This window comes from Giraffa tippelskirchi, chromosome 2, assembly GCF_054371585.1.
Source record: "Giraffa tippelskirchi isolate mGirTip1 chromosome 2, T2T-mGirTip1v1.2.pri, whole genome shotgun sequence".
NCBI lineage: Eukaryota > Metazoa > Chordata > Mammalia > Artiodactyla > Giraffidae > Giraffa > Giraffa tippelskirchi.
This window is the reverse complement of record NC_137276.1, coordinates 69,775,383-69,787,954: the sequence shown is the minus strand read 5'-3', so window position 1 is coordinate 69,787,954 and position 12,572 is coordinate 69,775,383. Positions and strand designations below refer to the sequence as shown.

Sequence of the window (12,572 nt, the reverse complement as noted above, 5' to 3'; positions counted from 1 at the left end):
ACGGAGATAGTATGTATAAACAAGTCCTAATGTATAGCACAGGGAACTATATTAAATATCTTGTAATAAGCCAGAATGTAAAAGAATATGTGTATATATATACACACACACACATTTACATATATATATATAACTGAATCACTTTGGTACAGAAACTAACACAACATTGTAAATCAACATGTATTTCAACAAAATACATCTTTAAAAAGAATCAAAAAGGAGACATATTGAAAGGTAAAAAGAAAGAGCTGTAACCAAATATGAAATAATTGACTTTCAGTGCAAGCACTGTGATGGGCATTTAGACTTAGGTAGCAGGGAAATGGCTCAGAGAAGGCAATGGCACCCCACTCCAGTACTCTTGCCTGGAGAAACCATGGACAGAGGAGCCTGGTAGGCTGCAGTCCATGCGGTCGCTACGAGTCAGACACGACTGAGCGATTTCACTTTTACTTTCTACTTTCATGCATTGGAGAAGGAAATGGCAACCCACTCCAGTGTTCTTGCCTGGAGAATCCCAGGGATGGCGGAGCCTGGTGGGCTGCCGTCTATGGGGTCGTACAGAGTCGGACACAACTGAAGCGACTTAGCAGCAGCAGCAGGGAAATGGAGGTGCTGAAACAAATAATTTTAATTATATGGAACTGTGGAATGAGGCTAATGTGTTCTGAGATCTGAAGAAGAAAATGTATAACTTCTCTGGAAAAAAAAAATTCTCCCTAAGAATTCATAGAATAGCAAATATCAGATTTAGATTGTCAAGGATTTTAGGTGCTGGAATTATAGTACCTGTATCACTTATAATAGACCAGTAATTATTTAAAAGCGGCTTTAAATATATTAAATGATTAAACTATCCATCTACTGTCTGAGATTGAAACAATTTTTATATTTCTATTTGACATATGAAAAGAGAAAAATATAAGGAAGCTTTATGTTTGTTCAAAGCCAAACATCAAGAATCTACCTAAATATGTAAAATTTAAAAATATATGTGTTTAAAAAACCCAAAGAATGGATTAGCCATGCTACTACATATAACTGAAGAGAGAATTAAGAGCAGAGAATGAACAGACTCAACTGACGCTTGACAAAGGAGAAAGGGAACACAGTAGATCAAAGATAATCTCTTCAACAAATGGTTCTTGAACATGTGGACATCTACATTAGAAAAAAAAAAAAGAATCTGGGCACAGATTCACATCTTTCAAAAAATTAATTCAAAGTGAATCATAGATCTAAATGTAAAATAAAAAACTGTAACTCTCCTAGAAAATAATATAGGAGAAAATGTAGAGGAGCTTGGGCATGGTAATGACTTTTTCAGATACAATACCATAGGCACGATCCATTAAATAAATAATAAACTGGAATTTATTAAAACAAAAACACTTCTGTGAAAGACAATGCCAAGAGAACGAGAAAACAAGTCATAGACCAGGGGAAAATATTTGCAAAGACACATCTGATGAAGAACTGTTATACAAAATATAAAAAATAACTCTTAAAACTCAGTAATAAAAAAACAAACAGCCCAATTAAAGAAAAAAAAAAGGCCAAAGAACTTAACAGAAATCTCACTGTGGATATACAAATGGCAAATAAGCATATGAAATGACGTTCTATACCATATGTCATCAGAGAAAGGCAAGTTAAAACAATGAGACTCCACTATACACCTTTTAGAAGAGCCAAAATCCAGAATACTGACAACACTAAATGACAGTGAGCATGTGGAACTACAGAAACTCTCATTAATTGCTTAGTTGGAATGAATGCAGAATAACACAGCCACTTTGGAAGGCAGTTTGGCAGTTTCTTTCAAAACTAAACATACTCTTAGCATGCGATCTAGCGTTTATGCTCTTTGGTATTTACATAAGGGAATTAAAAATATATGTCCACATAAAAACCTGAACATGAATGTTTATAACAGCTTGATTCACAATGAAAACTTGGAAGCAATCAAGACACCCTACAGTAGGTGAAGGGATCAGTAAACTGTGGTACATCCAGGCAATGGAATATGAGTCAACACTGAAAAGAAAGGAGTTAAGACATCACAAACAAGACAGGGAGGAAACCTAAATGCATATTTCTAAGAGAAAGCAGCCGCCTGTGAAGGCTGTAAAATGTATGATTCAACTATAAAACGTTCTGGAAAAGGTAAAACTATGGATACAGTAAAAGATCAGTGGCTGTTCAGAATTAGGGGAAAGGCAGAGATAAATAGGCAGAACACAGAATACTTTCAGCACAGTGAAACTACTCTGTATACTATACTGGTGGATTCATATCTTTATGGATTTGTTCAAATCCATAAAATGTGCAACACCAAGTGTGAACCCTAATGTAAATTCTTATCTTTGGGTGATAATGATGTGTCAATGTAGCTTCATTAGTTACAACAAATGTATTCAATACTTGGCTTCCCTGGTGGCTCAGAGGTTAAAGCATCTGCCTACAATGTGGGAGACCTGGGTTTGATCCCTGGGTCGGGAAGATCCTCTGGAGAAGGAAATGGCAAGCCACTCCAGTATTATTGCCTGGAGAATACCATGGACAGAGGAGTCTGGTAGGCTACAGTCCACAGGGTAGCAAAAAGTCGGACACGACTAAGCAACTTCACTTTCACTTTCAATTTCATGACAGAGGATACTGATATTGGGGGAAGCTATGCATGTGTTGGGGCAGGGAGTATTTGAAAAAAAAAAATCTCTGAACTTTCCTCTTAGTTTTGCTATAAAACTAAAACTGTTCTTAAAAATAACAACAACAAAAAGAAAACTAATGAATCAGAAACATGACATAAAGAAATTATTTGATTGTTAGCACAGAGAGTGAGGCAAGGTGTGGTAATATATAAATCTGAGTTTAAGAATATCATGAGTTGGCTGAGAACAAACATCATGCATACTATCAGCCTCAACACAAAAAGAATAGAGGGAATAGAGAGAATGGAAGAAACAACATATTTGCAAAGAGGATAGCTATTAATTTTCTAAAACTGTTAAAGACATGATTTCACAGATAGGAAAAATATATACCAAACAATATAAATAAAATCTATATCCACATTTAAGCACATCATGGTGAAACAGTAGAATGCCAAAGACAAAAAACAAACTTAAAAGTACCAAAAGCACCTAAAGATTAAAGACAACTAGACTAGGAGCAGACTCAGAAAGGAATATTGTCTTTAAACCCTATTTCTACTCTTTCTTCAATGCTTGTTACAAAAAATAACAACATACCTTCATCTTAGGTAAAAAATGCCTAACAGAAATAATTATTATTCAGTCAATTAATTTATTTTTAAAAATAAGTTCTTGAAAGATAATTAAAAGTATAGGCTTTGAATAACAGACTTGTATTTCTCTACTGATTGAACCTCTTACTTAGCTGTTTACTACTGTAAATTTAGGCTGGTCACATAATCCCAGTGAACTTCACTTTCTTCATTTATTCAGTGTATATTATTCCATAATAGTATTATTTCCAGGGATTTTCCCTGGAATGTAGAAAACAAAATATGTAGGATGTTTCATGCTGCTGCTGCTGCTGCTGCTGCTAAGTCACTTCAGTCATGTCTGACTCTGTACGACCCCATAGACAGCAGCCCACCAAGCTCCCTCATCCCTGGGATTCTCTAGGCAAGAACACTGGAGTGGGTTTCCATTTCCTTCTCCAATGCATGACAGTGAAAAGTGAAAGTGAAGTTGCTCAGTCGTGTCCAACTCTTCGCAGCCTACCAGGCTCCTCCATCCACGGGATTTTCCAGGCAAGAGTACTGGAGTAGGGTGCCATTGCCTTCTCCAAGGATGTTTCATGTTGACCCATATAAAATTATGCTATAGGTCAAAACAATTGAAAATTAGTTATTATATTTAGGCCACCTTCATGTTTATAGTAAATCTGGTTTTGATTAGAGAAAGAATCAAGTTTACTTTTTTTCTGTTTTTAATATTTATTTATTTGACTGCTCTGGGTGTTAGTTGCAACATGCAGGATATTTAGTTGCAACATATGAGAACTAGTTCCCTAACAAGGGATTGAACAGGCCCCCAATATTGGAAGCCCAGGGTCTTAGCCACTGGACCACCAGGAAAGTCTCAAACTTACTTCTAAATTCCTATACAATGAAGATAAAAACTGTTTTCAAAACAAGAATCTAGTTCAGAATCAACATTGCTTTCTACTCCATTAAAGTCTCTAGGAATTAATTACTCTAGGCCTGTCAACTTGTTTCACTAAGTTCAAGTATGCATCTTATTAAAAGATATAAAGTATTTCCCTGGTATGTCCAACAGAGGTTTAAGTTGTCCACCATAATACTCTTACCTTGAGTTTATGCAGGAACTATGACTTGCTTGTAACCAATAAAATGGGAAAGTTGATGGAACATATGTGATTATGTACACATGATTATGAGGTTATATTACATAAGATTATAGCACTTGCCTTGCTGAGTGTCCTTTTCTTTCTGACTTTGAGAAGATAAGCACCTGTTGTGGAGAATTCCATAGTAAGAACTGTGGGAAGTCTCTGGGAGCTGAGAGTGTCCTCTGGTAGATAGATAGCCAAGAAAAAGAAATTGAAGCCCTCAGTTCTACAACCATGAGGAATTGAATTCTACCAATAGCCTAATTAGTTTGAAAGAGGATTTTTCCCTAGTCAAGCCTGAGATGAGGCCACAACCCTGTCTGACACCTTGATTTGTATTTTAATATAGTATTCTAAGCAGAGGATCCAGTTAAATCTTGCCTGGATATCTGCCCCACAAAAACTGAAACTGTATTGTTTTAAGCTGATAATGTTGTAATATTGTTACTCAGCAATAGATAACGAATATGCCTAGGAAGAGAAAGATAAATCATCAGACAGTGGCTCATGACAGAAAATAAAAGGCAGGTTATTCTTTCCAGAGCCATTCACAAATTCCACAATCATACTAACTTCTGTTTTTCTTTTTTTTTTTTTTTTTTTTCGCCTGGCTCAGACTTTACTCACGATGGCCCCGGAGGGTGGTGACCCTCCTCCACAGGGCCCCCGCTGCAGGGGAGGGAGCAGGGAACCACACAGGCAGTAAGATGGCCCCAGGCCTCTGGGGATCCTGGGACGAGACGCCTCCTGCGGCCCCCACAAAACCCACCCTACCCGGGAGCTGAGTGGCCAGCATACACAGCCATGGCTTCACCCACTGCCCGTGGGCAGCTGTCACCAAGGCCCCAGGCTCTGTCCACGGTGCTGAGCCTGGCTGTCAGGCCCAGGTCCCTGGGCAGCTACGTCCTGTTGGCTCTTTTCTGTACCACAGCTGGCTCAGACAGCGCCTGCTGCTGAAGCTGCTGGACCAGCTCCTCCACGTAGACCTTGAACAGAGGCACGGGGTCCTTCTCTTCCAGGAGCCTCTGCTTCTCCACAGCCTCGTCCAGCGTCAGACCAACCCACTCAGCCTCTGCCTCCGGGATGACAAATGCCTTGTACTTGTCATAGATGGCCGCCCTCCGTTCGGGGTCGTCCGGGTGCAGCTGGGGGTCCTGTCGGGCAAGCCGCAACAGCATCCCTCGCTTCAGGTCCATCCCAAACTTGGAGCACAGGTCCTCCTTCGGGGTCTTGAGGATGTAGAAGTCAAACCTGTAGGCCTCGTCAATGAGGTCCAGGGTGCGCATGGTCACAGTCACAGTGAACCTGGTGTCCAGGATCTCACTGTAGAGCTCACGCTGGAACAGCTGCGGCTTCCACACTTTCTTCACCCTCTTGGATAACTTGTCGTTGTTGACATATCTGTGACCCTTCAGCCAGCCCTCGCCGCCCCAGAGTCCCAGCTGGGACTCTGGGGGGTAGTGAACGGGAATGGCCACGTCCTCCACGCGCTCCCGCTGCCCGTTCTTGGGGTTGATCTTAAACTTGGCCCCGTGCGGCCTGTAGTGCACGGGGGTGCGCGTCCGCGCCTCCTCCAGGGAGCGCAGGTAGTGCGGAGGCAGGCGGGAGCAAATGCCTTCGCGCAGCCGCAGCTGCTTCCACAGGCCGACCGGAACCTTGTGCAGGGGCATCGCGGCGAGCCTTCCAGAACCCCGGCCTCTAACTTCTGTTTTTCAATAGTTGTGATCTTTAAAAAATTGCATTATTAAAATAATCTCTAAAAGTAACCTGTCCATAAACATCATTTCCACACTGCTAATGACCAAAAGAAGATGCCCTGAGTGGACAATTACTGATACTGTTCAACCTCCCAGGAAGTCACATTTCCTCTACTATGGTAATATATGACACTGGTGGTATAGAATTGTGACATTCAGTGTATAGAATAATACTGTGTTTTTAGTGTAAATTGTTCTGGCTAGAAGACATAAATCAGGTATATTTTTGAGACTGTGATGTCTGAGTAACTGCAATATACCCCTTCTTGTGCTATACTTCAAAGTGCCTTAATTGGCTCTGTTGTGAGCATTTGTAGCTGTTCCACTAAAAGAACCTTAAGGCTGCACATGGAGAGAAGAATCATGGGGGAAATATTTGGGGGCAGAGAGATGGTAGGGAGCTTGCTTTCTTTTGGCTGTTATTCTTAAGCAAATAATAGGAGCATTCAATTTTCTCTGAGAAAGAGAGAAACTTTGATTATAGTGCCTAGCTTTTGCCCACAAACAAAAGGTGAAGCTTAGACATGACGTCTCTTCCCCATCAAGGAATTGAGTGTTGAACAAATTTATTTAGGTGAGGGCAGGAGAGAAATTTCCTGTTTCCGTATCAATGAATAGAAAATGACTCCAAAAGCAATTCTAGGGGAAAAAAAAATACAGGAGGAGATTCCTGCTCACATTGAAAGAGGATGGGAAATGTGAAAGGAACTACTGAGGGGGAAAAAAAGTGTGGTGGAGAAATTGTTTAAGGGTCAATCAGAAAATGTTTATTTTCCCTCTATTTCAGGGCAATAAAGGAAAGAATCAATGTCAGCTCTGGAGATTTTAGTGACTGGATGGTTTATTTATTAAACACAAGCTGGAGGAATTTGTTTGGTCTTTGAGTATACTGAATTTTACACTATTTACACAGTTCCCCTTTTGAGATTTTACTTAGTGTACTCTAGAAGAAAACAAAGCCTGTCTATCCACAGAAGGGCTCATCAAGACTTTGTGGGAAAGATTCAGGATTTTCATTAAAAATAAAATAGTCTTTAGATAACAATCCTCTGCTAACTCTACAGTAAACAGCCATTCTTTAGTGATTTCCCAAGTAAACATGAATTAATATACTATACCAGATTCTTTGTAAAGATTATTATTTTCACTGAAAATAAAACAAAAACAGAAAATATATTGTTTGTGATTTTGTACACAGTTCCAACAATCTCATCTGCTATTTATAGCAGAATTCAAAGGATCTTCTACAAGTCACATATCTGAAAATTAAATCTCCCAGAGGATGCCATGATCACGACCACTACTGTCAATTATTGTTTATGGAGAATTTACTATGTGTCAAGCATCCTGCTATATCCCATTCAATATATACACACTATTACAATTCGTGAGGTTTGTACTCTTATTTCCCCTAATTTTTCAGATAAAAAAAAAAGTGTGACTGAGAAATAAAAAGTAACTTGCCCAAGGTGGCAGAACAGCAGGAAGTGGAGTTTGGGATTTGAATACAGGAAATATGACTCCTGAGCTCTTACAGTTAAGTAACAAAAATTACTTTATATCCTTTCTATATTTGCATCCTACTTTCTGCCTCTCAATCATACATTCTGAAAATATGCCAATATCATTAAAAATTCCTCAGAAAAGTATTTTTAATGATTGAAAATAATCTTATTTTAAGGCTCATGATAAATATTTTTTAGTAGTTTCCTAATTGTGATTGCTATGAGATAAGACTCATTTTCTTTGTAAAACCAGTGACTGTCTTAGGGCTCACAAAAATGGGTACAATTGCAAATTTGTAGGTTCAAATACATATTTTGAAATACTATATTTGTAAGTCTTCCTTAGGCTGTTGGCTGCACAGTACACTGTGTTGAAGCAGACATCTATTGGTTTGCACAAAAATAAAATATTGTTGTCTCATTTTTGTCTTTTTCATACACAGAGAATTGAGTTACAGCTTTTGCCTGAGGGAGAATGAAGTAGTGTGACACATTATTCTGCCTTGCAGAAAAGGACATGAAAGTAGAGTTACCCACATAAATTAGGACAGAAGGCAGGTCAGAGTCTGCCCACTCATCCTGAGAGGGGGAACAACCAAGAAAAAGTAAAATATCCTACTTGTTTTACTTTGTTTCCCTCTGGATTGCAGAGGTTGATGAGAAAAGGAGTCAGGGAGGAGGTAGGAGGAATTGGCAATGAGTCAACCCATAGATAGTTTCTGTAACAGGGGAAAAGGGTAACTGAAGGTCAGTCTCAGGAGGAAAAACTTGGTTGCAGAAGAATACTTCAGGAAACTTTCGGTTTTGTTTGCTTAGGCAGTTGAAAAGAGAAAAGGGGAGTAAAAAGAAAAATAAAAGGCTTAAACTTGGTTTGTGAATGTATTCCTGATTATATCCTAAAACAATCCTGCTATTAATATTTCCCCAACCATAGGTGAACACCTGGAAGATGTTGATCAAGCTCTCCTTTCCAGCAGTTAGCTTAATGCTATACTCATAGTGTGTAAAAAGCAAAGAAGTTTTGACTGAAAAAGCAAGCAAAGGAAGCTTAACCCTTCCTTATATTCTGGCCATAAAAAGCACTTATATGCTCTGTATAGACATGTATTGATAAACAAGAGGTAGGAAAGAAGGAACAGAATAGGGAGAGTTATATTTTCTTTTGAGGTTTAAATCTTTCTTTTCTTTTTATTATGGATGGAGATTGGTTGAGTGGAAGGGGATTGGTTAAGGATAGGAATTAAGAATTGATTAAGAGGAACCTACATGGTTAGCATTAGTGAAGGCAGCTGTATCAGCATCATGAAGCAGACCCCAAAGGCTGAGGAATGAGAGCACAAAGCTGAGAGACCAAGCTCTGATTCCTTGGAGTGGGAGCACTGACTCCAAGATCCTAGACTATCAAAGAACTAACCATAGGGAGTATCAAACAGTGAGAACTCACACAAAGAAAACACTTGAATACAAGACCTAGCATCACCCAACCACCAATAGCACCCTGTGCAGGATGCCTCATCTAAACAACAAAGAACACAAAAACACACACTCAATCATCAGCAGACAGGATTACAACCTCACTCAGCCTTGCCCATTAGAGGAAAACAAACAAACAAACAAAAACTCAGCACAAATCAAACCCTATGCAAAGCTCACACAAACTACTGGACCAACCTTAGGATGGCAGAAACCAAAAGGAAGAAAGAATTAAATATTCTTCAAGGAAAGAATTCAACTTTCCTTGAAGCCTGGGAAAAGGAGACCTCAAACACAATAAGTTAAAAAAAAATAATGAAAAGGCAGAGAAATACTGCACAAATGAAGAAACAAACTAGAAACACAGAAGTCCAAATAAATGAATAGGAAAGAGGCAAACTACCTGAAAAATAGTTCAGAATAATGATAGTAAAGATGATCAAAAACCTTGAAAGCAAAATGGAGAAAATGCAAGAATCAGTTAACAAAGACCTATAAGAATTAAAGAATAAACATACAAAGACAAACAACACAATTACTGAAATTAAAAATACTCTAGAAGAAATCAATAGCAGAGTATCTGAAGCAGAAGAACGAATCAGTGAGGTGGAAGATAAAATGGTGGAAATAACTTTTGAAGAGCAGAATAAAGTAAAAAGAATGCAAAGAACTGAAGATAGTCTCAGAGAATATTTTTGAAGAGATTATAGTTGAAAATTTCCTGAACATGGAAAAGGAAATAGTGAATCAAGTTCAAGAAGCACAGAGTCCCATACAGGATAAACCAAGGAGAAACATGCCAAGACACATACTAATCACACTAACAAAGACTAAAAACAAAGAAAGAACATTAAAAGGAAGGATACTACATAATGACCAAGAGATCAACCCAAGAGGAAGACAGAACTGTAAATATCTTTGCACCCAACATAGGTGTACCTCAGTTCATAAGACAGACATTAACAGACAGAAAAAGAGAAATTGACAGTAACACAATAATAGAAGAAGACTTTAACATCCCACTCACACCAATGGACAGATCATTCAAACAGAAAATTAATGAGGAAAGACAAGTCTTAAATGATATATTATATGTGATGGATCTCATCGATATCTTCAGGACATTCCATCCAAATGCAGAGTGCACATGAACATTCTCCAGGATAGACAACATCTTGGGTCACAAGTCGAACCTCGTAAATTTAAGAAAATTGAAATCACATCAAGCATCTTCTCCAACTCAATGCTATGAGACTAGATATCAATTACAAGAAAAAAAAAAGTGTAAGAAACACAAACACATGGAGACTAAACAACAAATTTCTAAATAACCAACAGGTTACTGAAGAAATCAAAAGATCTCTAGAAAAAAATGACAATGAAAACAAGACAACTCAAAACCTATGGGATGCAGCAAAAGCAGTTCTAAGAGGGAAGTTTATAGCAATACAATCCTACAAAAGAAACAAGAAAAACATCGAATAGACAACCTAATATTATACCTAAAACAACTGGAAAAGAAGAACAAAAACACTCCCAAAATTAGTAGAAGGAAATAAATCATAAAGATCTGAGAAGAAATAAACGAAAAAGAAATGAAAGAAATAATAGTAAAGATTAATAAAACGAAAAACTGATTCTTAGAGGAGATAAACAGCATTGACAAACCTTTAGCCAGACTCATCAAGAAAAAAAGAGAGAAGAATCAAATCGACAAAATTAGAAATGAAAAAGGAGAGGTTACAACAGGCAATGCAGAAATACAAAGGATTATAAGAGACTATTATGAAAAACTATATGGCAATAAAATGGATAACTTGGAAGAAATGGACATGTTCTTAGAAAATTTCAATCTTCCAATACTGAACCAGGAAGAAATGGGAATTATGAACAACCCAATTACAAGCACTGAAGTTGAAGCTGTCATCAAAAATCTCCCAAAAAACAAAAGCCCAGGACCAGATGACTTCACAGGAGAATTCTATCAAACATTGAGAGAAGAGCTAATGCCTATCTTTCTAAAACTTTCAGAAAGCTGCAGAGGAAGGAACACTTCCAAACTCATTCTACAAGACCATCATCACCCCAATACCAAAACCAGACAAAGACAACACAAAAAAAGAAAACTACAGGCCAATATCACTGATGAACATAGATGCAAAAATTCTCAACAAAATTTTAGCAAACAGAATTCAGCAACACATCAAAAAGCTCATACACCATGATAAAGTTTGGTTTATTTCAGGACTGCAAGGATTCTTCAATACATGCAAATCAATCAATGTGATACACCATATTAACAAATTGAAAGATAAAAACCATATGATTATCTCAATAGTTGCAGAAAAAGCCTTTGACAAAATTCAGCAACCATTTATGATTAAAACTTTTCAAAAAACGGGCATAGAAGGAACCTACCTCACCACAGTAAAGGCCATATATGATAAGCCTACAGCAAACATTAATCTCAATGGTGAAAAACTGAAAGCATTCCCCCTAAGATCAGGAGCAAGACAAGGGTATCCACTTTCACCACTATTATTCAACATAGTTCTGGAAGTCCTAGGTAGAGCAATCAGAGAAGAAAAAGAAATAAAAGTAATCTAGATCAGAAAAGAAGAGGTAAATCTCCCATTGTTTGCAAATTACATGATACTGTACATAGAAAACCCTAAAGATGGTATCAGAAAATTACTAGAGCTAATCAGTGAATTTAGCAAAGTTGCAGGATATAAAATCAATGCACAGAAATCACTTGCATTTCTATATAATAACAATGAAAAATCAGAAAGAGAAATTAAGGAATCAATTCCATTCACTACTGCAATAAAAAGAGTTAAATATCTAGGAATAAACTTACCTAAGGAGACAAAAGAACTACACACAGAAAATTATAAGACACTAATGAAAGAAATCAAAGATGACATAAACAGTTGGAGATATATTCCATTTTCCTGGGTAGGAAGAATCAATATTGTCAAAATGACTATACTACCAAACACAGTCTATAGATTCAATGTGATCCCTATCAAATTACCAATGGCATTTTTCACAGAACTAGAACAAAAAATTTCATAATTCATATGGAAACACAAAAGACCTTGACTAGCCAAAGCAGTCTTGAGAAAGAAGAATGGAGCTGGAGGAATCAAGCTTCCTGACTTCAGATTATTCTACAAAGCTATAGTCATCAAACCAGTATGGTACTGGCACAAAAACAGAAATATAGATCAATGGAACAAGATAGAAAGCCAAGAAATAAACCCATGCACCTATGGGTACCTTATTTTTGACAAAGGAGGCAAGAATATACAATGGGGCGAAGACAGCTTCTTCAATAAGTGATGCTGGGAAAACTGGACAGCTACATGTAAAAGAATGAAATTAAAACACTTCCTATCACCACACACAAAGATAAACTCAAAATGGATTAAAGACATAAATGTAAGGCCAG

General features: G+C 37.6%; 1 protein-coding gene and 1 pseudogene across 12 annotated transcripts in view; both read right to left on the bottom strand.

Moving 5' to 3' along the window:
* CTNNA3 (catenin alpha 3) overlaps positions 1 to 12,572 on the bottom strand; it is a 1,864,976-nt gene that overhangs the window by 437,253 nt on the left and 1,415,151 nt on the right. The window lies entirely within an intron of this gene.
* LOC145537922 (large ribosomal subunit protein bL28m pseudogene) lies at positions 4,962 to 6,082 on the bottom strand (annotated as a pseudogene). Its single transcript, XR_014076501.1, has one exon. The product of XR_014076501.1 is annotated as a large ribosomal subunit protein bL28m pseudogene (transcript).